Below are 26,091 nucleotides of genomic sequence, written 5' to 3'. Positions count from 1 at the left end.
GGACAAAACAAATGGGAGCTGTGCAACAATGTAATATTAAATGTTACATTGTAGCACTAAACCAGTTTCCAAATTGAAATCTATTTGCACATAAATAGTACTTAAAATTAAGAAATGGTACCATAGGATTATTTTAAGTGAGCTCCCTCTTGAACAAATCAAAACTTTTAAACTGACACTAAATCAGACTTACTGACCTTTAAAGTTCTTTTTAAAATTATATTAGATATTTAGTGATAGTTTTATTTAGGCTAGGAAGATTCAGTAGTAAAATGAGGCTCCACCGGACTTGGCTGGGGCTGATAAAAAGTGTGATCGAAAAATGAAATTTGTTGAAAAAGCCACAGGTCCTTATATTCAAATGAATTCTTAAGTTATTCACACTGAGAGTTATTTTCCCAATAATTTGCAAGTGAATTTAGAAGTCTTTCTAAAGACTTTATTTTAGAGAGAGAGCATAAGCAGCAGGGAGGGACAAAGAGGGAGAGAGAAACTCCAGCAGATTCCACATGGGACCAGATGTGGGGCAGGCCCACAACCCTGCATGACCTGAGCTGAAATCAAGAGTCAGATGCTCAACTGATTGAGCCGCCCAGATGCCCCTGAATCTAGAAATCGTAGAAGGCCATGTGTGATCTCCTTATTTTATAATTAAAACACATCTTTCCATTAATTTTTTAACACACCTGATAGCTTGATAATTAGTCCACTAGACTTGGCTCCAAATGATTTTTTGGTATATTAAAAAAATGAAATAGATCCACAAAGATTTGCTGTCACTAAGGATGTTAAAAAGCAAAAAAAAAAAACAAACAAACAAAAAAATCCTGTTGAAGAGGATTCCAAAGACTTAAAACAGATTCACCAGTGGTGGGCAGTGGGGCTGGAAAAAGAAAAGGCAGCTACATTGAAGGAGACAAGACTTATTTAGATTTTTAAAATGTTGGGTGTGCTACTTAAATAAGTTCTATATCTAACTAGAAACTAACATGACCTTGCATAAAAGAGTAACTTCTGAAAGGGGATGAATAGTATTAACATTCTTTCTAGGGGTGCCTGGTTGGCTCAGTGGGTTAAGCCTCTGCCTTTGGCTCAGGTCATGATCTCTGGGCTTTGGGATCCATCAGGCTCTCTGCTCAGCAGGAAGAAAAGGGAATTCCCCTTCTCTCTGCCTGCCTCTCTGCCTACTTGTGATCTGTCAAATCTTTAAAAGAAAAATGTCCTTTCTATATATGATTTTGTAATACTGCTGAACTATAGCTGTTTCTTAAGAGCCTAAACTATATCTAAACAGGAACGATTTCCTTTACAAGACAGGAATTGAAGAAAGGCAAAGGCAAAAGTCAGCAAAGGCCGTTTGTTATAGTCTTGAACTCTTAATAGTTTTTAAATTTTTATGTTCTTACCCTTGTTGGAAAGAGCACTATGGGGTGAGGTTTGTGAAGATGGAAGAGACAGGGAACACACCTGCATGTGGGGTGAGATTTGTTTTGGCAGAGATGTCTTTTTCCAGGTATCCTAATTTTTGCCTTGTGCAACAGGCAAAAAAAACCCATTTTCTAGGTTTTGTCAAGAAGTTGACATCCTGCTACTGCTCTACCTGAATTTATAAACTGAAGTATATCAATTTTTGAACTTCTATTAAGGAAAATTTCCAGTAGAAGTAGTACAATACCCGTATCTCAGCTCCAAAAGTGATCAGTTCGTGGTCAGCCTACCTTGTTCATACCTACCAATTCATCATTCTACTTTGCACGCTTATTTGGAAGAAAATCCCAGACAACTGATTTCATCCCCAACTATTTCAGTCTAAAAGGTAAGGATTTAAACATAACCACAGTACTTTTATTATACTTAAACTAACAGTAATGCCTAACCACCCAGTCAATATCCATGTTATCTTTACTATCTCTTAATTTATTTTTATATTAGGATGTTCAAGCAAAGTCCACATATGTTACATTGGTTTTAATCACAGATTCTCCCACCCATTTACCCTTAAAATTGTTCTGAGATCATTTTTCATATTCTGGGTTTGCTCACTAACCCTGTGGAATCCCTGGACATAAATTTCTGTCTCCTGTATTACAAACTTCATAGATCTCAAGACTTGGTCAGATTCAGATTTGGTAATTTGTGGTTTTTTTCTTATTTTTTTTACTAGTCTGAAATTTTAGAAGTCTGGCAACCCAGACTATGTGTTACTCTACAAGTGTTACTAGACGGCTGCCTCACTGACTAATGGTTTCACTGAGTTCTTGATTTTTTTTTTTAAGATTTAATTTATTTATTTGAGGGAGAGCATGAGCGGGAGGTCAGAGAGAAAAGCAGACTCCCCGTGGAGCTGAGAGCCCGATGGGGGACTCGATCCCGGGACTCCGGGATCATGACCTGAGACGAAGGCAGTCGTCCAACCAACTGAGCCACCCAGGCGTCCCTTAGTTCCTGATTCTTAATTAGTGCCTGCACCTTGATAGCTTTGCGTGCATATTTCCCAACTCTGTATATGTTCTCTCATTATCTTGTGTTTCCCCTGTATAGCCCTAAATTGTAATGCAGATGAGTTGTTTAGTGTTTGTTCTAATCTGATTCTAAATACTTAAGTCCTTCCATGGTATAGAATGTACATTTGTCCTTAATGATTGGTATCTTAACCTTAAAGGAAGGCTAGTAAATAGCATCAAAATGACCAGCTTTTTACTGAGGTCTAAGTTTTTCTTTTTGTTTTTTTTTTTTTAATATTTATTTGACAGATAACAAGTAGACAGGCAGGCAGAAAGAGAGAGAGAGAGAAGCAGGCTCTCTGCTGAGCAGAGAGCCCAACGCGGGACTTGATCCCAGGACCCCGAGATCATGACCTGAGCCGAAGGCAGCAGCTTAACCCACTGAGCCACCCAGGCAGCCCATACTGAGGTCTAAGTTTTGAGGGTTTTTTTGTTTGTTTTTGAATTTTTTTATTAACATATAATGTATTATCAGCCCCAGGGATACAGGTCTGTAAATCGCCAGGTTTACACTTCACAGCACTCACCATAGCACGTATCTTCCCCAATGTCCATAACCCAACCACCCTCTTCCTACCCCTCTCCTCCCGGCAACCCTCAGTCTGTTTTGTGAGATTAAGAGTCTCTTAATGGTTTGTCTCCCTCCCGATCCCATCTTGTTTCATTTATTCCTTTCCTACCCCCAAAACCTCCCACGTTGCCTCTCAACTTCCTCATATCAGAGATCATATAATTGTCTCTCTCTGATTGACTTATTTCACTAAGCATAATACTGTCTAGTTCCATCCACATCCTGGCAAATGGCAAGATTTCATTTCTTTTGATGGCTGCATAGTATTCCATTGTATGTATGTACTCATCATCTTTTATCCATTCATCTGTTGATGGTTATCTTTCCATAGTTTGGCTATTGTGGACACTGCTTCTATAAACATTTGGGTGCATGTGCCCCTTCAGATCACCACATTTGTATCTGTAGGGTAAATACTCAGTAGTGCGATTGTTGGGGCATAAGGTAGCTCTATTTTCAACTTTTTGAGGAACCTCCATGCTGTTTTCCAGAGTGGTTGCACCAGCTTGCATTCCCAACAACAGTGTAGGAGGGTTCCCCTTTCTCCGCATCCTTGCCAGCATCTGTCATTCCCTGACTTGTTAATTTTAGCCATTCTGACTGGTGTGAGGTGGTATCTCATTGTGGTTTTGATTTTTATTTCCCTGATGCCAGGTGATGTGGAGCACTTTTTCATGTGTCTGTTGGCCATCTGGATGTCTTCTTTGCAGAAATGTCTGTTCTTGTCCTCTGCCCATTTCTTGATGGGATTCTTTGTTCTTTGGGTGTTGAGTTTGATAAGCTCTTTATAGATTTTGGATACTAGCCCTTTATCTGATATGTTGTTTGCAAATATCTTCTCCCATTGTGTCAGTTGTCTTTGGTTTTGGTAACTGTTTCATTTGCTGTGCAAAAGCTTTTTTAAATTTTTTTTAAGATGTTATTTATTTGACAGAGATCACAAGTAGGTGGGGGGGGGGGGTAGTAGGCTCCCGGCAGAGCAGAGAGCCCAAGGTGGGGCTCAATCCCAGGACCCTCAGATCATTACCTAAGCCAAAGGCAGAGGCCGAACCCACTGAGTCACCCAGGTGCCCCTGTGCAAAAGCTTTTGATCTTGAAGTCCCAATAGTTCATTTTTGCCCTTGCTTCCATTGCCTTTGGAGATGTTCCTAGGAAGAAGTTCCTGTGGCTGAGGTCAAAGAGGCTGCTGCCTGTGTTCTCAAGGAGAAAGCTGTTCTATAAGATTTTAAGATTTTTTTTTTAAGATTTTATTTGACAGAGAGATCACAAGTAGGCAGAGAGGCAGGCAGAGAGAGAGAGAGAGAGGAGGAAGCAGACTCCCTGCTGAGCAGAGAGCGAGATGCGGGACTCGATCCCAGGACCCTGAGATCATAACCTGAGCCGAAGGCAGCGGCTTAACTCACTGAGCCACCCAGGCGCCCCAGTTTTAAATATTGTTACCATCAGTTAGTAACCACATTATTACACCCACAGCCTGCATCAAAAGCCATTCTTTAAAAATTTAAAGGTAGTTTCCAAAAACAAGGGAATTTCATAATAATATTCATTGTCCTAAGGGCCGTTTCTTAGGGCTATAATAGATAATGGTGACGTTTTTGTTTCTGTTTTTTTCCTTAAAGACCAGGTTTTTCCAGAATTCATGTTAAAATCATAGGCGGGTTGCCTGGGTGGCTCAGTGGGTTAAGCTGCTGCCTTCGGCTCAGGTCATGATCTCAGGGTCCTGGGATGGAGTCCCACATCGGGCTCTCTGCTCAGCAGGGAGCCGGCTTCCCTCTCTCTCTCTCTCTCTCTGCCTGTCTCTCCATCTACTTGTGATCTCTCTCTGTCAAATAACTAAATAAAATCTTAAAATAAAAAAATAGGCATATTGAGAGCTTAGTTTAGCTGGATGAGAGAAGATGTACATGGGGTTTGATAAGGAAAACCATCACTTCCCCACTGGGGAAATTGGGATGGGGGGCAGTATTCATTGGTTGGGCCTTGATCCCTGCATGTTCCCTAGAGTAGCTATGTGTGTGGCTGGAAGTCACAGTTTGACTTTGTAGCCACTTGAATTTTGTTCATTGCTTTAATGAAAGGAAGATGGACTTCATACCCCTCCACTAAGGGGACTTGGCAAGTTACTTAACCTCATCAGCCCTTGGCCTTATCTCAGAGCATTTTATTTGACTATATATTGGGCAAATATAAGGGTTAATTTTAGCTTGCAATTCAAACAGTTTCTTATATGAAAGCACTCCAGCTACTTAGAAGAGTTCGAATTCTACATTTCCTATGAACACAGTTCAAAATAGAGTAATTTCAGAATGTTACTTTACCAAAGTTATATCTGATTCTGGACAAGATTTTCATGAGAACACTGGTCCAGGTGTTCTCTCAACCCTTCTGTTTTTGCCACTGATGCTTAGTTTACATCTAACCCAGTTCCACGTACAGAGGAAATTGCTACTCTGCCTGCTTTTATATGTCACCCCATTTCTTTCATCAGCTGTCACCTCAACACTATGGTAGCAGCATTTCTGTCTATGCCTTTGCCACAGTCTTTCAGACAGCAGCTAATTTAGTTAAAACATTAATCGTGTTCCTCCAATACATAATGCTTCCAATGATTTCCCCTTCCCTTGGAATAAAATCCAAACCCTTGACTCTAGCTGTACATAATCCAATGTTTGTCAGCCTCTTCATCAACCAACACCTGTTCCTCCTTCTCAGATATGCACATCTATTCCTGAGCCTTTGCATTTGTCTTTCCTACTTGGGATGCTCTCCCAAATCTTATGCCCTGGCTCCATCATCCATGTGCCCTTCCACAGGGGGCTTCTCTCACACCATATCCAAAATAAGCATTTCTTGACACCACTCTCATCATGTTCTATTCCTTAGCACTAATTTTTTCCTAAAACCACTATCTGAAATTACCTTAGTTTTATCATTGACTCTTATGCATAAGATATAAGCTTCAAGAGAGCAGTAAAAAGTGGTTCATTATCGTATGCCCCTCACCTAATCCTACAACTGTGCCTGCTCCCATAATAGGGTGTGTAGTAAATACTGAGGAATGAATGAATTTCACTTACTGCTAATAATGGACGTTTTTAAGCCCTCAACTTTCAATGTGTTCTTTATCCAACTGCCCCCTATGAATGTATGTATTCCTTTCACAGGGTTCTAGGTTCCTGGAGCTCAAAACGGGGACCAGAGACCTGTAAACAACAGCCAAGGAGTAGCAAACTGGTAGGCCATGGCCAAATCCTTGCGCATGTATTTGGTTTGTGCAATGTTAGTTTTAAATGAACTAGCTGCTACATATTTTTATTGGAAATAGTCACATAAAAACCTAAACTTCCAGCTTCTTTTTAAAAAATATATGAGATCCACTATCCCTGGTATCAACTGACTGGCCCCAAGCAGCTCTCTGGTTGGGGTGCACGCACACCAATGCATCATAGTTCCTTCTCTTCCCTCTTAATCACAGCACTGACGCCGCTGAAGCCAGCTGTCAGTTTGCATCCGTCGGTGTGCTGACAGCGGTATTTTTCTTGAATCCTGCTCTTTTTGCTTGTTGGTGCTACCTGCCTGGTCTTTTTGCAGTGGACACCTGACGTCACAGAGGATAATCCAAGACCTACACAAATCTCCACGTCTGTGAAAGTGGCCATATGCATACTGTGCCCAACCTCTCTTTATTGGCTGACCAGTATTCTATGGCTAACCTTTTCAAAATGGAATTTCTCCTTTGACGAGCTTTTGCATTACTGGAGCACTTGTGGAAAAACTCCGCAAGTGGATTCTTCCTGTTTTTATACAGAGTATTTGACACATCAGATCTTTGTCCACAGCACAAGGACAAGGCACATCATAAATCTAAGCCACCATGAGGTTCAATATTTTCCACCCTAAATTACAAAACTAACTTCCTGCTCAAAATGTTTTATTTCCTTGGATCTTCTCAAGCAAACCAAGTCTTATTCATTTAATAATTACTGCAACATGGATTAAGAATGTACAATGACGTCATGTTGAAACTGGTTAGTCCTGGCAGACGATATTTTCCACACAAATGAAATGAAGAGCAAATTAATTTTCGACTTACTTGAAAATAGTCAAATTATAAATGTCAGGTGTCGCCATAATTACACTTAACCTGATGAGGGCTACCATGATAGGTTTCTACCTAGAGAAATAAAGGCAGAGAAAGTCTCAATGGCTAGATATGTGGCAAATATCTACATATAATTAATACTTGCTTGCAGGGTACTTGCTTTCCAGTTGGAGGCCATTTTTTAAAAAGCCAAATAACATCCAAAGTAATCCAAATAATATCCAAAATGATCTTCAGTATAGTTTAGGGCCAGGCAAGCAGTATAATGAGTGCTGAGTTTAAAGAAGGAAGAGGGACCCCTGTGGCCTAAAAGACCCTGGAAAGTTTTCACAGGGAACACGAAACATGCGAGGTGCCTGGGATGGGAAAGAATTTGAAAGGCCAAGAAGGAAAGGCAATGTAATATAGAGGTAGCGCGTAAGGGGGACTGTGGAGTGCGTGCCCGGGTGAACACCAGCCCTGTATGGCCAGAGAAGGCAGGCAATAGTGGACTTAAGGAGTCAGACTGCTGGCGGTCACTGTTTTTATCTAATTTTGTACACACTACTTAATGTCTCCAAACTTCCATTTCCCATCTGAAGAGTGAGTCATTGAGTCTGCTGTATTCAGATAGTACGAGGGTTAAAAGACGTGATGTATGCATGTGGTGCACTTAGCACAGTGTTAGACCTGTAGTGAATGGTCAGCCAGTGGTATCACCATTTTAGCATTGTCAGAGGCCTGTGGATGCCGGACTGTGGTGACTTGTAGACCAGAGAGCCACTGTGTTAAGCAGGTGGGTGACTATTAACTTCCTAGGGTCACTGTAACAAATCACCACATACTTGCTGGCTTAAAAGAAATGGATTCTCTCACAGTTTTGGAGGCTACAAGTCTGAAATCAAGGTGTTAGCAGGGCTGTGCTCCCCTTGAAGGTTCTAGGGAAGAAGCCACTGGTGGCTCCCAGCTGTCCCTGGCATTCCATGGCTCGTAGCCATGTCATTGCATTTTCTGCCTCCCTCTTTATGTGGCCTTTTTCTCTCTGTGTATGTCCTCTCCCCTCTTTATAAGGATACCAGTCACTGGATTTGGGCCCCACCTTAATCCAGTATGACCTCATCTAATTACAGCCACAAAGACTATTTCCAAATAAGGTCACATTCTAAGGTTCTAGATGAAATGAATTTGGGGGAGGTGGGGGACACTTTTCAACCCACTGCAGTGACATAAGAAAACCAAGTTGAAAAAAACTGAAATGAACATGTTTTTTTAACTTTCATTTTGAAATAATTTCAGGCTTACAAAATACAAGTTGCAAAAATGGTACAAAGAATTCCCGTGTAGCCTTCACCCAGATTTCCCAACTAGCTTCATCACTCTCTCTCCCTCTGCATGTGTGTGTACTGGATTTTCCGATACATTTGAGAGTAAGTTGCAGTCATGATGTCCCCTTACCTGTATTTCACTGTATACTCCCTAAAAATAAGGATCTTTATCTTCCATATCCATAGTAGGATTATCAAAGTTAGGAAATTAAAAAAAAAATTATACTAACCTAATCAAATATTACCAGTTTTCCTACCAATGCCCTTTTCTGGTCCAGGATCCAATCTAGAATCACATATTGCCATTAATTTACTTTCTTCTGAAATAGTTCCTCAGTTTGTCTTTCATGACCTTAACCTTTTTTGTTTTGAAGAGCTTTATTTTTTCCAACATTATAGCTTGATACATTTCAAACCTCTAAGGAAAATTAAGAGCAGTAAAAACCAGTACCTTTATATTCATTACCCAGGGTTCATTAGTAATTATATTTTGTTACACACGCATTATTTCTCTGGGTATATATATGTAGCCACATATTTTTGTTTTCTGAACCATTTAAGTTACTTTACCCGTAAATACTCTAACACATATTACCAAAGATCGAGGACATTTGCCCCCATAGCCACAACTCAACTGTCATCACAGGAAATTTAACATTGATACAAATATGTAATATACAGTTATCTTAGAATTTCCCAGATTGTTGTAATTGTTGTTTATAACTGGGGGTTGGTTGTTTGATGCAAGGTCCAAAGTTTATATATTGTATTTAGTTTACTATCTTCTAAGCTGCATTAATCTAGAAAACTCCCCATGATTAGATCCACGTTTAAACATTTTTGGTAGGCCCACTACATAGATGATACTGTGTTCTCAGTGTATCACTTAGCAGGCACATGTCAATTTGTCCCATTATCATTAAGTTTGGTCATTTGACTAAAGTGGTGTCTACCATAGTCCTCCATTATAAAGGTACTTTTAATCTGTACTCTGTGGGGTTATACATGAAGGCTGAGTGAATTCCCTGTTCCTTGACAGTTTTTCACCCATGGCTTTAGCATCCATTAATGGTCTTACTGGAATCAAGTTTTTGTTTTATTTTAGGTTTTACTATAGCAGTTGGAAAATGGTGGTTTTTCTATTTCTAGCTGCTTAAACATTTGTTGGTTGGCATTCTTCTATGAAGAGAGCTTTCCCTTCATCTCTTACTATTTCAAGTGTCTATAAGATCTTAAGATCTTAAAAAAAAAAAAAATTCCTCTCATTGTGACGCTGACATCACCAAATTAGGCCAGTGGAGACTCCTACAGGCTAGCTCCTTTGGCCTTTCGATATGTCCCCATTATGTTACTTTCTCATACAACAAGATAGTCCAGGTTCACCTTCTACTTTCTCTGCTTCAACCCCGGAACAAGCCATTCCTCTAAGAACCACAAGTCCCTGTTAGTGAGGGACCAAATTCTGGCAGAAGGTAAGCTCATTGCTACTTGGTATCATCGTTTCTATGTCTTTTCATATGAAACCTCCAATTCTACTCCATCACTATAGAGTTCTTTTGCTCCTTCCTCCCAGGGTAAACCAGGAGCTTTGTAGAATGCTCTTTAATTGAGGTCTGCCCGGTGTTTCATGATTAGACTCAGGTTTTGTGTTTTTGGTAGGTGTACAACAGAAGTGAGGTTGTATCTTCCTCAGTGCATCAGATTAGGAGGCCCATGTCGATTGGTTTCATGACTGATGGTGTTAACTTTGGTCATCGATGAAGGTGGTGTCTACCAGTGTTCTCTACTTAAATGTTACTAGTTCCCCCTTTAAAGTAATAGAACCTTACAGAAGAGGTGTTTTGAGATCACATACATGCTGTTTTTCATCATCATTCTGCCTACTAATTTTAGCATCCACTGATGTTAGCCTGAAACATTTATTGAAAATGATTTTCTAATTCCAGCATTCCTTCCATATTTATTAGTTGGAATTCCACTATAAGGAAGAGCTTTCCCTTCTTCATTTACTCATTTGTTTATGTATATCAGTGTGTAACCATCTTGTGGGTCATAATCCATTACCATCATTTATTTTGTTATAATTATCTAAGATGTGGCCAATAAGAATTGCTTTTAAGCTAGTTCCTTTGTCCTTTGAGATGAATACTTTTTTTAAAGATTTATTTTAGAGAGAGATAGAGTACACTCAAGGGAGCACAAGTAGGGGAGGGACAGAGAGAGAGGGAGAGACAATCTCAACCAGACTCCATGCTGAGCGTGGAGCCCAATGCAGGGCTCAGTCTAAAGACTCAGACCATGACCTGAGCCAAAATCAAGAGTCGGCCACTTAACTGACTGATGAATATTTTTTTTTTAAAGATTTTATTTATTTGACAGAGAGAAATCACAAGTAGATGGAGAGGCAGTCAGAGAGAGAGAGAGAGGGAAGCAGGCTCCCTGCCGAGCAGAGAGCCCGATACGGGACTCGATCCCAGGACCCCGAGATCATGACCTGAGCCGAAGGCAGCGGCTTAACCCACTGAGCCACCCAGGCGCCCCTGATGAATATTTTTAAGACTATTCTTCACATATGTGACTTTCCAAAATATTCACAACATTTGTACGTTCTCTAGGAGTGTGTTATGAGAAGCCCTTGGGCTGTCTCATCAGCACTGGCTGTAGAGGAGATAGAGTGACTTTTAAAGGTCATGGTCACTCCAATGCCAACGTATAGGGCTTCTCATGACAGTTTCCTTTTGGCCCATGACAACCTTCCTCACCCATGATCAGCTCCCATACTCCCAACAGTCTGTCCTTGCCTTACAAGAACATTTTAGTTTGCAGTAAGTTAGCAGTAAGTACTTCCGCCCATTAGAGGTCACTTTTGGCTAGATGTGAAAGATTTCTCTCCAAATCTCTTACCAGCTGACTGGCAAGTTGTACTCTGAGCACAATAAGGATTTGTCTATTTCCAAAGAAACACTAATGTCTTTAGATGTGTCCACTTAAGCCTCATTTAAATCCTTAATCCAGACTTGAATCCTGGATGACAACCCGAAGGGTACATAACTTTGCTAAGTTCTGCTGGGAGAAAAATAAAGACAGAGATGCCTGTTTACATAAGCACTATGTTTTACATATGTTAACTCATTTCACATCTTTCATAAAAACCCTATGGGGTATGTTGGGAACTCATGAAAGGTGATTTCACCCAGGCAGTAAGTGGCTTAGCCATGATTCAAACCCAAATACTTCGTTCCAGAGTGTGGATCGAAGTGTGCATCAACCTGCGTGGCTTTTCTAGAGTCCCACTGTAATTAAATCTTTCTATATTCAAGCCTGGAAACTTTGGCTTCTTTATAAAGCATCAGAGCTCTTTTGGAGATTAGCGGTGGATGCTTCTTATAAGCTGTGTGCCACTGGGAACTAGTCCAGTGGAGGCATGCCTGTGCCCACACCTGAGCCCAATGTGACCTCTGTGGCTGCAGGCTGGCCAGGTCCTGGGATCAACCCCAGGAACCCAGCAGCTTCACCACCACCCCATTCAGTGTTGCACTCAGACAACCTGAGGCCACCAGTTTGGCCTTTGCCTCCTAGGAGCTGCAGCATCTGGCTTTGGAAGAAGCTTCAAATAATTCTCCAAGGTACTTGATAAGGTTCCCGACCTCTCCTCCTTGGCAGAGAGGGTGGTGAAAGGGGGCATGGGTTCTGGTGTTCGATCAGCCTGCATCAAAAGCCTGGTGCTCCTGCTCAGTGGCCTTGGGCAGAACTGCTTCGCTCCATGAGCCTGAGTTCCTTCATCCCCTGGTAGACAATGGAGACACTTCCCGGCACACGTGTTGTGAGAATTAATGATGTACATAAAGGATGCTGGTGCAGGGTAGCAGGTACTTGGTAGATTTTACTTTTATCACTTCCTTAAAAGTAGAGCCCTATTCCCAATCCGAGTGACTGACTGATGTCGTGTCCTAGGTGGCTCTGCCTTTTCCCCAAACACTAGTGCCTCTCTCTGCTGGTTGTTACTCCTTGAGAAATGAAAACACATCCCTCCATGCCGGTGAGTGTCATCTCTTGTGCCTGGCCTAATTCTCCAACTAGACTCAAGTCTGGGACTGTCCTTTACACGTTTTCATATCCCTAGGCTTTTTTTTTTTTTAAGATACTTTTTATTTATTTGACAGAGAGAGAGAGAGGTCACATGTAGTCAGAGAGGCAGGCAGAGAGAGAGGAGGAAGCAGGCTCTCTGCTGAGGGGAGAGCCCGATGCAGGGCTGGATCCCAGGACCCTGAGATCATGACCTGAGCCGAAGGCAGAGGCCTCAACCCACTGAGCCACCCAGATGCCCCCATATCCCTAGGCTTAACCAAGGACCCCAAACAGTAAGTGGTCAGTAAAGGACTGTTGATGAGAGACTAACAGAAGTTACTTCACAAGGATTTATGGAGTGTTTACCAAGTGTCGGGCAACAGGCCAGGCTCTGAGAAGAGTGAGGTGATTTAATGCCCAATCAAAGGAGCTCCTGCTCCGACTAAAAGCTCCTGCTAAGACCTAGAACAGGTAACGCACCTTTTCGTCCCAGGGAATGACTTCCTCTGTTGAGGAAATCTGCTTTACTGTGTCTCAAACAAGAGGTAAAGCCAAGCCCACAGCCCAGAGCCTTTTCACTGTGGAGAGTGCATATGATGGCACTGAGTGCCCAAGGACCCGGGGCCATTCCGGACCTCACAAGCTGTTTTTGCCGGACCTCACAAGCTGTTTTTGCCACCTGCTCTTTAAGACCAGCCCAGCAGCCCCTGACCTCCAAGGCGAGCACAAGGACACAGCCCAAGCTGTCCTCACCACAAGGGGTCAGTGTAAGACTGCCCAGGCTAGAGAAGTTGGTCAGTGATGGACTCCCTCCCTGGGAGGGACTCATTCCAGCTGTGCAGCATTTGAATGATTTGTTCTTGGGTGGAGTGGATGAAAAGAGAGAGAGTGGGTCAGAAAAACTGAAACTATCTGTTAAATTCACAAGTTGCTACAGTATGAGTTCAAACAATGTTTGACTATTTTTAGTGCAAAGACAGGTGATTTGAGGGTTTTAGAAAACAAAGCACTGTCTGGAAAACCAAGAGATAAGTGAGGAAATACAGTGCATTAGCAAAAACTTTACTTTTTCATTTGCAAAAACAAAATGACTTCCCCTCTCCCCCACCCCCCTCTCAGGAAAAGGAAGGCCTTCAGAAATTAGAAGAAATGCAATTTACTGACCAAGCCTCCCTCTGCAACAGAAAAAAGAACCTTCCCTCTTATCTGGGTTCAGAACTGGCAAGCAACATCGGCGTGGGAACTTCATAAACATTCACGGACCAAAACGTCGACAGTGCAAAGCAACCATTCTGTTATTTCAAGAACCCTTCTAAAATGCCAGTGATTGAAGCAGGATCTTGACTATCCTTTGCAAATCTTGAAGAAGAAAAGCCCCATTCAGCTGGCCACATGGAATAAAACAAGCACAGTGGGTTAACCTCTCCTGGAGCTGGGACATATTCTCAAAGAGCAGAGCAAACTGAAGCAGTGGGTAGGATTTTTAAGTGACTACTCCCAAAACATCCCAAGCAATGGGGATTCAGTGCCTCCACCTTGTAGGGGAAAAAAAACCACCTTACTTCACTTTGCACGGACATGCAGGCTGTGCCTATGAACAGAAATGGCTGAAGCTGGCATGGGGGAGGGGGGGCGGGCTGGAGGGGGCAGTTGGTTTTAGTCAACGTAAACCATCCCGATCGTGATGTATCAGTCGAGCTGAAAGACATTCAGGGAGAACATGGTGAAACCAATGGGTTGTTATGTTGCCGGGTCAAGGTCTGCTTGTTTTGGCCCGGTTACACCTGGCCTTGGCCAGTGTGATCTCGATAAACAGAAAGGAATCCACCTCCATAACCGCAGCCCAGACAGCCTGTGCTGGTGAAGCCGGGGTCTGGCTGAATTGGACTAGGATGGCTTGGAGACCTTCCATCAGAGAGCTGGGCTCTGTCTGCCCCTACAGGACCTCTTCTGCCGGTTCCTTATAAGAAGTACTCTTCCTGTGTCAGTGGTTGGCTGACGCAGTCGGGAGCAGAGGTGGGGCAGCCGCAACTTGGGTGTGGGCCTGGGCTGTCTTCAGCCTGGAACAGGACAGCTCTATCTCCTTACACCAGCTTCCCATCCCCGCCACCATGCTGTCCCTCCCGCCATGAGTAGCCTCACATTTTTCTCAGCAACAGAGGGGTGGTGGGGCGAGTGCCTCCTTCCCATCCCCCAGTCCTCCGTGCTGGATCCAGTTTCACAACACACACACACACACACACTCACACACCCCTACATGAGGATGGCTAACAGCTAAAGCCCACATCAGGGCATCAACCCCCTAGTCAGCCTGGTGATGCCTGCACAGGCAGGGAGTTCCCAGGAAAACTACTTCACTTGACACAGCTTTAGCCCCCTGACCTTGGCCTCATATATAGGCCTCTACTTCTAGTGCCCACCCCTCCCATCTGCCCCTACTACCACCTCTGACCTTATCCAAATCTGCCCTTCCATTTGTCCCTCAGATTCTGCTTGACCGTGTATATGTGCAAGACAGACCCCTCCTGGGAGAGGTAGGCTGTGGTGCTCTCCTCTCAAACCCAAAGACTGGGGAAGGAAAAGAGCATGAACTGAGTCTTTGCTTTGTGCCAGGAGCTTTAGAAGCATGATCTTTCTTAATCTGGCCCTGCTACCTTAGAGGAAGGCCCCATTATTACCATAAGAGCTGGTGCCATGTGGAGGTCAAGAGCAGGGATGCTGCTGCCTGCATTTCAAGTCTGGGTTTGTAACCTTGGGCAGGTGATTTGACCTACAGGCCATGTCACCAGGAAAACGAGAATCAGGTTACTGTGAGCATTACATGAGTTAACTCATGTAAAAAGTGCTAAGAGCAACCCTACAGAAGTGTGAGTCACTGTTATATAGTATCAGCTACTGTGTGTTCAAGATGAGAAAATGGAAGCCACACAAGCACGGGTAGAGCCTAGGTTCTGGTGGGCTCCATACCAGGGCCCTCCCTGCATTACATGCTGCTTTGCTTTGATACTAGTGTGTCACCCCTTTCCAGGGAGAGTTCCCTTTGGCCGACACCCGGAGCCTTAAAAGTGAGTGTGGAAGAGAAACTGGAGAACAGGAGCCACAGAGTCTCGTCTGGGCTCCAGAAGTTGCATCCCGGGGAGCTGAGGATTACCAGTGACCAGCAGTGCTCCCGCCTGGGCAGGAAGGTCCTGTTGGTTGTGGTTCTGGAGAGGGCTGGCCCTGTCACCTGCTCCTTCCTCTCCTCAGAAGCAGGCTGAGACCCCAGGATTCCATCCCTCCTCCTCATCCCTGCCCTCACCCCCATCCTAGAAACGGCGTTGTTTTTCCACAAACTATGGCAGATGTTCAATTTAAACCTAACCCCACCTGCTCCAAAGCACATATTCTCTCCCGTGCTTATCTGGGTCAGTTGCCCCATGCTGCCCAGACGTCTGTGGGAGACAGACAAATGAGGCCACAGGGACTGGCCCTCATGCCTTGGCCTCCACGTGCAGGGGTGGGAGGAAACAGGAAACCAGAGCAAAGGCCAGTGCCGGTGGCAGGCACATGTATGTGTCACTTGGTCACCAAAGTATAAATCCAGTCGATGGGAAACTCATATCGACTCCCTTCAGCCCCAAAGCAGAAAAGCATCCAGAGGTGTGTGGGGTCAGGCAAACTACAGTCTCAACAGTGTTTCTGAAGCTTATATCATGCCTTGAATTGGTACTCTCCCTGTGAGCTTTGTGATCTCTGAAGCTTTCTGGACCAGGATTTACAAGGCAAAGAACCCCCACCTCATAGGCTTTTGCTAGGGCTAACTGCAGTGCCGTAGGCAAAAATGCCAGGGGCTGGCATGCGAGAGAGGTTTGTAAAATGTGAAATTTCCTAGATCAGGTAAGAAACCAGGTATAATTTCACTTAGTTCCACCCCAGAGATGGAGGATCTGGAAAAAGGCTTTCTGCACTCGTGCTGGAATGTACCTGTCTCTTGTGGGTAGAGAAGCAAGCCTTTAGGTCACTTCTCGGCACTGTGGGTGTCAGAGGCTTGTCTAAGAAAACCCAGTCCTGGAACTAGCAGTTCCCATGATGGGTTGTCAACTGCCTTCCTGGGTCCCCCAGGCCTCTGTGACGAGCTGTCCACCTGCCCCTCCACTGTCAGGCCCCCTCTAAGCTTTTCAGGGTCATGCCCCTGGTTCCCTCAAAGCAGGATGATATTTGGCACCAGTGGACAAAATTCTCAGTTGGGCAGTGAATCCCTAGACGCTTACCATCCTGCCTGCTTAGGAGGAGGAGAACAGAGAGGGCACGGAGCAGGAGGGGAGGACACAGGGTGAAAGTTCCAGAAGTCCAGCAACCTTTCACCCCGTCCCAGTGACAGGAAGCTGAATCTAAAAGGAAACTCCTTAGATGCCTGGGAAAAAGCTGGTTAGGGAAGTAAAGAGTTACTGGAATGTTGAATGCTGTGAAGGAATCTGTCAGATGAGAAAGGAAAAGGAAAGTGGTTATCCAGGACAAAGGGCATGAGTTTTCAGTCTACTATTCATCATGACCAGAGAGGGACTGTTGACCAGATTATTTCATTCCACAGGTACAGAGGGAAAGACTTGTTACTTTTTTGTGTGCAGTGGGTTCCTCCCCACCTTGTGGACTGTTCTCATCCTGCAAGGCTGGGGGAACTCAATTCCAAGCACTCAGTGCGGTGAGAAGGTGAGGGCTTTGAAGCCAGAACACCCGGTTTCAAGCTGTTGCTCCCCTCTGACCCACACGTGACCCTGAGACCTCAAATTCCTCACCTGAAAATAAAAGGAATTGCTACCTCCAGGCTGCAGTGAGCAGTCTTGGGAGAACATGTGTGAGGAGGCTTCTCATAAAGAAGGGAACCTCACAGCTACTGGCCACTTGTTCTTTCTTTTTTTCTTTTTTCTTTTCTATTTATTTACCTGAGAGAGAGTGAGAGAGTGAGAGAGAGAGCATGAGAGGGGAGAGGGTCAGAGGGAGAAGCAGACTCCCCACCAAGCAGGGATCCTGACGTGGGACCCCAGGCAGTCACCTAACCAACTGAGTGACCCAGGTGCCCTCACTTGTTATTTCTAATCTGTAGGAACTCTAACTTCTCTCCAGGCCAACTAGCATTGTCTCATTATCAGCAAAGAGAAAGATAGCGATTTATCAAGGCCTTTTATCATCTTTGGGGATTTAAAGTTTTAAAGCCTGAAGAAGAGCCAAGTGCTTTGCTCTCTCACGTGTTCCTCCCCATCCCCAGCATCTTGCGGGGAACATGGGCCTTTTTGGAGAAAGGCCACCATCAGGCCCCAGCCAGCCCCTGGGGAGCAACATGGGGGACACTGAGCTCATACACACTCCCCCTTCCAGTCTAGGGCTGCAGTAGGCACTTTTTTCTTCGTAGTCCACTTGCTCCATTAAAATAGTATCTAAAATTAAATTTTATGACAAATTGATATAAAAATGGGTACGATCCAGGCGGGGCCCATTACTGCATATTCATCAGGATTACTTTTTAGGATTTAATAGAAATTTACTTTAAAAGAAATGCATGCTGAGGAGCACTTTGGGCACTAGGGGGCAGCACGAGCTCACGAGATGCTTATGGGGCCCCGGGTGGAGGGGCGGCCTGGTAAATAATGGGGAAAGACAGAGCAATGACTCCCACCGCTGACTCACAAAGGGCTTTTGCTTCTCACAGAGTGTTGTGTTCGCTCCTCACATCAGCCCCAGGAAGCAGGCGGGTGGGGCTGGAGTTACTGCCCCACTTGGGACAGAGAAGGAAGGCTCACCCTGAGAGGCCCCGTGGGGCGCTGGGTCACACGGTGGCAGAGGCGGGCCCAACTAGAATTTCCTGGCTCCTCCTGCCATGCTTCTCTTTCAGATGTTGAGCTGGGCTGGATACTGAGCAGACAAGGGTAGGACCAGAAGGCCACACTCAACCTCCAACCCCCAAGCCTCCCCTGCCACCACTCCTCACCCCCAACTCTCTGGGAAGCAGCAGCCTTCCTTCTGAATCCAGGCAGAGGAGACCCAACATTCCAGACCCAGGCCCTACCCCCAAGCTCCCTGGGGGCCAAATGTGCCTTTGTTCATTCCCTAGGCTCCGCTGATCCACTGGCCAGCCAGGAGCAGGCCTCTTAGGTGGGAGAGACATTCACTCTGCTCCATGAAGGGTAAGCAATGCCAGAAGCATACAAAAGGCATTCACTGTGCAAAGGCTAAAGGAAGAAATAAGCACTAGAGAGGCACCGAGTGCCTGGCAAAGGCACACAGCAGAGAAGGAAAGACCAGGAACAAAAGCAAACAGAGCACAGGCAGGAGATGATGGGATCTTGGAGGCTGCTTTCCCATGTCCCAGGGGGAACACCCAGCCCGTGGCCTGATGGAGAGCGCCAGCTATGTTTGAACAATAGGCCTTTCTCTCTTCTAGGCAGCTAAGCACACACCCAGGAGGAAGAGAGCCTGGCTCGCGCAGGCCAACTCTGCACTGGGATCTGGACTGAAGGGGAAGCTAGTTTACAACACAGATAATTTGTGTTCAGTTTCCTTCTTTCAAGGTGAGGGCAGTGCCTGAGCCCATGTGATAAATAAAAGGTAGATTTTTTTGCTGGACAAGCAGAAAAGGGTTGTTCACTTTTTCAGGGGAAACACGAGAACCCAACTAAATGGATGTGGCAAAAGTCCACAGAGTTCCAGAGAGCATCTTTGTAATTCAAAGGAGCCAAGAAGGTTCTGGAAACAAGAAGTTCCTGGTAAAGTGTGGCCAGGGCTGAGGCAAGGGGACACAGCATTATGGGGACCCTGGGGGCTCCAGATGCTCCAAGGACAGAGGTGACATCCATCCACCAAACAGCATCTGTCCTCAAGGTCACCAAATAGGCAGGAATCTCTCCCTATGTCAACAGAGTGACACCAGTACTCGTCTGGCAGGCCCACCTCATGGAGGAATGACGACAGGCTTATTGCATGGATGAAGAGTCACAGTTCAGTTGCTGAGTCTCCACAGTCCAACCCCTGACTTCCCAGGGATTGGTGGGTAGAGGTGACAGTCCAGCCCAGGTTGGGAGGAGAAGGACTGAAAAACCTGCTCAAGAAAGGACAGGAACCCTCATCAGAGTGCCAGGGCATTCATGAAGCTATGTATTCAGTACTCTCCTGGGAGGGAGCAGATATGGCAGTTGCGAGCCACGGGGAAAGACTTATCCATAGAAGGCTTGCCGCCAGGGGCAGGCTGAGCCAGACCCGCTGCATTTAAGAACTCCATGATAGAGGGTGACTGACTTTCAGAACTGAAAAGGACTTTTAGGATGGCTGCTCTGATCTCCTCACATTGGCACAGGAAGGGACTTTGGAGGAAACAGAGTCAAATGCCAAGGTGGCCCAAAAGGATGGTGTGACTTGCTAAAGGCCCCACAGAACCTCAGGGAACAGGAAGAAGCAGCCCCAGCTTCCTGATTTATGGCCCAGAGCTCTTGCTGGTAAAATGACACTATCTTGAAAGCAGAAAGTAAAGGGGACCTAGAGGAGTCCTGGGGAGCTGGGTGTTTCATTGGGCCGAGACTCATTGGGCCAAAGATGCAAAATGAACCTTAACTTTGAAGCCAGACTAGAGAAGGAAGTAGGCCACTAAAACACTGCAATTTATCAGAGTAGGTGGAAAATCAAAACGCACAAACCAGCTCAAGATCACGTGACAAGGGAAGGTTGCTGGGAAGGACTTGTGTGACACAGTGTTTGAGGTTTCTTCCATCCCCCTGTTCTGAGGGCTGCTGCTCTAAGAGCCTAAGGCTCTGAGGAGCTAGGAAGGAGTCTGTGTGCTGACTTGAGAGGGGAAATACGGAGGGCTGTGACTCATGCCCCTGCAGCTTCCCTGGGCCACTCCAGCAGCTCTGAGTCAGCAGCCATGTCTGAGATTGGCACCATTGTTCAAGGCCTTCTATGGTGACTCAGCAGAAGGGGACAGGACGATGAATTGCTCTGCTGGGAGAGGCTGGTCAGCCAGAACCTCCCACCTGTGGCATCTAGGTCCCTGCTCTGGGAGGAAAGCAGAAGCCTGCTTGCCATCCTCTGAGGCTCCCATGGTGCAGGCTGTCGGAGTCTCTGTGGCCCAGGGCAGGGCTGGGTGTTAGCCATGTCATTAGAACAACTTCCATTTATTTTCTTGAGGTAAGCAGCCAGTTTTCATCAAGTACTTATTATGCCAAAGAGAAAAGAGCATGGGGTTTAGATTTGGAAGACAATATAGGAGCACGCCTATTTCTATAATTTCACAGATGAAGAAACTGAGGTATGAACAGATTATGTGCTTTTTTAAAAATTTTTTGTTTTGTTTTGTTTAGATTATATACTTTCTCCCAAGATTACTTAGACCTCTTTCCTCAAGGCCACCTTTATGCTAACTGGTAGGTAAGGGTGCGAGGGCTCTCAGAGATAAACTTGGGCCTATCCTATGGCAGGCAGAATAATGCTCCCCACCCTAAGATGGCCTCCCACTAATTCCCAGAACCTGTGAATATGTTGCTTACATAGCAAAGAGGACTATGCAGAGGTGATTAAGGATCTTGAGGTAAAAAGTTTATTCTGGATTTTCTAGGTGAGTCCATCGCTTTCATGAGAGTCTGTCTGAGTGAAAGAGGGACAGGAGAGGCAGAGTCCGAAGGAGATTGGAATTTCCTCTGCTGCTGGCTTTGAAGATGGGGAAGGGGTTTCAATCCGAGGAGTATAGGCAGCCTCTAGGAGCTAGACAGGAGAACAGATTCCTCCCTAGAGCATCCAGAAGGAACACAGCCCTGCTTCCACCTTGACTTTAGTCCAGAAAAACCCATTTCTGACCTCCAGAACTCAGAGAAGAAATTTGTGTCATTTTTAAGCCACAAAGTTTATGGTAATGTGTTCCTGCAGCAGTAAAAAACTAATACATGCCTACCTTTCCATCCCACTGCTATTTAGTCTGTGGCTTTAAGGAATAGGTTTGAATACTAATTTGCCACCCCTTGATGTCAACTCAGTGAGATACAAAAATAAATGATTTGGAAAATTACAGTAAAAATACCACTTCCTGTTCGTTCAGTAATGAAAGGTGTAGATGCTTGATCAAGTTGGACTCAGTCATACATAAAAAATAAGTAACTTAGTATTTCCCTCATCGCCACCCTTTTAGGTCCCTCTGTTGAATTATTCTTCCCCTTCCCTGGGTGAAATGCTGGGCATATCCTCAAGCTTTTCTGGTCACATTCGGGTATTAATAAGCATTTCGTTTCTAGGTATGGAAAGTCCAGGCTAGTCTCACATCCAAGCTGTAGTCTCTGATCTAGGATACAGCTTCTTCCCGCCCTCACTGGGGCCTGAGGAAGATTCTGAATCCTGCAGAAGGGCAGAGGTGTGCTGGGAGAAATGTGGTTAGCTTCCTAGTTTCCCACTGGAGTCTCCTGTTACTCCGCTGCTCATGCTCATGTTTCTGGCTCCGGCCCCTTCCCAGTGGCAAGGTAAGGGGCAGGAGGACTCTCCTAGCTTGGAGTGTGGCAGGCATTCCTCAGGGAGCATTCTGGACATGTCCAACCACACAGTCCCCTGACAAACATCCCAGTCACTGGCTGCCTCCCCACAGCTCTTCCCTCAGTCCCTTCCCTCGGTCCCCACCCATGGCACACTCCAGAGAGAAGCCAGCTCTTTTAGGAGCCCCTCACTCCGTCTTCTGGGGTGGGGGTCTCTTTAGCAGTCATACCCCCCACAGTCTCCATTGGACCCAAGTGAATGCACCTCTTTGCTTTGCCTAGCACTGGGGTGCATACCCATCCAAATGTAGCATTTGGGGAGGAGAGCAGTGGGACTTGTTTAAGGAGAGTCCTTCCCACTCTCCTGCCCCAGGCAGCACCAGCCAGAGCCTGGAGCTTAGATTTTTCCAGGTAAGTTGCTGTCTTGGGAACTGTCCTAGGCAGCGGGACAGTGAGAAGTCACAGTAGCCATCAGTATGTCGAGGTAGGTGAGGGTTAATTATTCCTTCACAATTTTGTCACTAGCTTATCATGAAAGCTCTTTGTTTTTGCACAAAAGATTCATCTAAGGGAAACATCTTGGTGTTGTAGAGGCAAACTTCAAATAAACTCTAGGGTTAGCAGTAGACAACCAGATTCCTTCAAACCAATTCCTAGTTATGGGACATTAGAGCTTCTGGTGCCTTTAAGGGCACGGGCTATAGGCCCCCCAGACCTACACTTAATCCATGCAAGTGTGACAAGAGTTGTAAATATTTGGCTAATCCACTCAACTTGAATAATTTTAATTTTGCAGCATAAAACCCATTTTAAGCATTCATTATGCTAATTAGGAAAGCCCCTGCCGTTGCTCAAAGATAAGGTGACTGTGTATCCTGGGGTAGCTGTTTCTCGAGTACGGGTAAGGCCAGAGCTCAGCAAACACACGCAACATCACCTGCCTGTGTTGGAGCATTTCCGATTCCATTACAGACATCATAACAGGCAGGCTCCAGTCTTTCCCTAAACTCCTGATGACACAAGTCAAGTCCTCCTAAGAAGCCTCTTCCCGCATTCTGTCTCGGGTCTGTGAAGGCATGGGACTCGACTATAGTTTCTGCAGCTCTGCCTTGGTCAACCAGGAGGGAAGACGTCTGTTTCCCTCTTGCGAGACAGCTGCCTTTTTCTAGTGTTCTCTCAAAGCCCCTCCCTGCACTTGGCCCGCAGTGGAGGTTCATGTTCTCAGCACACTGATGACTCTCCTTAAACAAGTCCCACTGCTCTCCTCCCCATCAACTTCCTTCTCTTCCTTCCACACCCTTGTACAGGGGATGGGCTCAGGGTCACGGAGCTGGGTTTTATGGGTCACTGCTTAGCAAATTCTGTGTGGGGGGTCTAGCTTCTCTACATGGAATATGTAGGGGCCACAAAATACTCCTGTTTTTAGCTTTGAGGGTTGACCTGAAATTCTGTAGTTGTCGAACGGCACCCCTGCCCCCAGCCCTCCTCCTGCTACAGAGCAATGGGATTTGTCTTGCTTCCCTTTTAAATTGTCAAGGCTGAGTTTGGTACCTTCCCGCAGTAGCTTCTCCTCAGCCTAGATTTCAAAACCCCCTGGGACCCATCTATCCCTCTGCTTCCCTCCCTCTTCCCCTCTGCTAACTTACACATAGCCTCTCCCTTCTGTTTTCTTCCCTGTTTCACTCCCTGCTGCTGTTCTTTTGCCCTTTGCTTTAACCACTCTGACCTCAGGTCATCTGCTTAATGCTGAGGCAAAGTTATCCCGAAGGAAATAATTTTTTAAAGGTTATAAAATTTACTGTAAGTTTCTCAGCAGGTGGTTACACAAAAGCATGGGGCAAACATGAACATTCTTCCCTATGAGAAGTCACAACAGCAAAACACACAGATGAACAGAACCGCTTTTCTCTTTAATGATGATGAAAGATGAATCGAATGACATCAGATCTACTTCTGATCACAAGTTCCACAGAATCCGGAGAAGCAACGAAGGCAAGTATTCAACACAAACAGGTCTATTTTCAGAAGAGACTCCTGATGGCTGAAGGAGTAGGAACAAGACACAGCTGAAGGAGAGTCCGAGTGCTCTCGGGGTTGCTCTCTACAGAAAAAGTGGGAAGCAGATAGCCACTCCCCTGAGAGTGTCAAAGTGTCACGACAGAGGTCAGAGCAGAGTTATACAGATTCATCAGAAGGGACAAGTTGCTATCTGGCCTGGAGGATCCAACTAAAACCTCCTGAAGTATACTGATACAGGGGAAAGCCTGCCGCAATCACGGGCCAGGGAGCAGGATGCTGGACGCAGAGAGAAGGAAGAGGCAAAGGATGGCCATGGCCATCCTGTGGTGCCCAGGAGAGGAGAGGGAGTGTTACTGCCTGCAGACCTGTGGTTGGGCTACTCTGAATGAAGAGATGATGGTGGATCAGTAGCCAGTAGACTCTGGGTGATGCGCGTCCAGAGGAATTCGATGTTTTTGGTTCATAGTTTCATGATCCCTACCATGAAATATACAAATTGGGTTACCTTAGCTTGATATCCTTCAGCACTTAATAAAAAGACTTCTGATGAAGACCCGCCTTTCTTTGTGACTGGGAGATGATGGGCGGTAGACCCACACCATATTATCGTTTCGGGGGGACAAAGACAGTAGTGACTCACTGCTCAGTGTAAACAAAGAGGTAATACCTTTAGGTCAGCCTCAGTCTTTGGACCTTGTGCTTAGGATGAAAGAGTCTTAGAGAACTTCCTTCCCTTAGAGCAATGGTTCTAAGACCTTCAGGTACATCAGATCACCCAGAAGACTTGTTTTGCTGAGCTCTACTCCCCAGGTATCTGATCCAAGAGCTCTGTGTTTTCAACAAGCAAGCTCTGAGGTTATACTGAGCTGTGGGGCCAGGGACCACACTTTGAGAACCGCTAAGAATTCCCTTTGCCCCCACATCTAGGCTACTCTCCAGACCAAGTGAATCAGAATCTCTAGGGGCTGGGGCACAAGCATCAGTATTTTTTAAAACTCCCTGAGTGCTTCCAAAGGTGACCAGCTATTAGGTATACCATTCTAAGCGAATGATTTCTAAGTGAGAGCCTGACATAAAAACACCATTGTTTGGGCAAGAAAGCACCATTTCCTATCCTGTAATAAAATAAAACAGGAATAACTGGGGAATGGGCGTTAACACTGTTTTATGCTGCTACTGTGCCAGGATTAAATTACTCCTTCCAACAACCATCCCCATTTGACAGATGGATGAGACTGGAGCCCAGTGAGGTTAAGTAATTTATCTGAGATAAATTAAGTAATTTATCTATGTGCCTAGTGACAGGGCTGGGTTTTGAACTCAGGTACCTTGGTCTCAGAGTCCCTGCATGAGGCCTGCACTACAGAGCCCTGCATGCTCAGTCCATAGGAATGTGTTAAATCTCTACTCTCACTCAGTATTTATAGTGAAAATGGAATGAACCCCATCATTTATCAAACTGGGTTAGAATCCTGGTTAGGCTTTACCATGTAATCGTGATATAATTTGAGTGAGTCCTTTAGCCCCTCTGAGCTTGTTTTCTCATCTGGAAGGTGGGTATAAATGTGCCTACTTCATAGGCCTGCTGGGAAGGCTAAAAAAAAAAAAAAAAAAAAAAAAAGCCAAGTCTTCCGTACAGCACCTGGCACTTACCTGAGTTGCAAGAAATGTTCTTCCCTTCCCCTTCTCTGTCAGCCTTTCCTCTAAGGGTCCTAAGAACCCAAAAGAGTTTTTTTGGTTTTTTTCCCAATTGCTCCTTGACTGACTTTGAAAATACAACTTTCCTCACAACTGACTGAACAAATAAATTTGGGGGGGAATGAGAAGTTTTCCTGCTTGATGGAAGGAAGCACAGATGTTAGGCTTTGTTGAACAATGAGGTGCACACTCACGACACTTGAAATTGAGGAAATCTGTGCTACTAGTCGAGGGGAAGTAAGGAGTGATTTACAAACTGCAGTGTTCCAGGGATCCCTGAGCAGCTGCCCTGCGCCAAGGGTCGGGTGCTGGGTGGGGCACCCACAGGTGCAAGGTGTGCTTC

At 45.2% G+C, this 26,091-nt stretch overlaps 1 long non-coding RNA gene across 2 annotated transcripts; it reads left to right on the top strand.

Annotated features, from left to right (window-relative positions):
- Positions 1 to 6: 6 nt before the first annotated feature.
- On the top strand, positions 7 to 21,586 carry LOC309843799. 2 transcript variants are annotated; one of them, XR_014300343.1, is made up of 4 exons: positions 7 to 1,816; positions 6,240 to 6,309; positions 13,669 to 19,094; positions 19,180 to 21,586. It is a non-coding gene; the product is annotated as an uncharacterized lncRNA (long non-coding RNA). The 2 variants fall into 2 exon arrangements; XR_014300344.1 differs by lacking the exons at positions 7 to 1,816; positions 6,240 to 6,309 and adding an exon at positions 11,028 to 12,520.
- Positions 21,587 to 26,091: the final 4,505 nt, after the last annotated feature.

Source organism: Mustela nivalis (genome assembly GCF_964662115.1).
Source record: "Mustela nivalis genome assembly, chromosome: 1".
Classification (NCBI taxonomy): Eukaryota; Metazoa; Chordata; class Mammalia; order Carnivora; family Mustelidae; genus Mustela; species Mustela nivalis.
The sequence above is the reverse complement of the archived record's forward strand: the minus strand, read 5'-3'. Positions and strand labels throughout refer to the sequence as shown.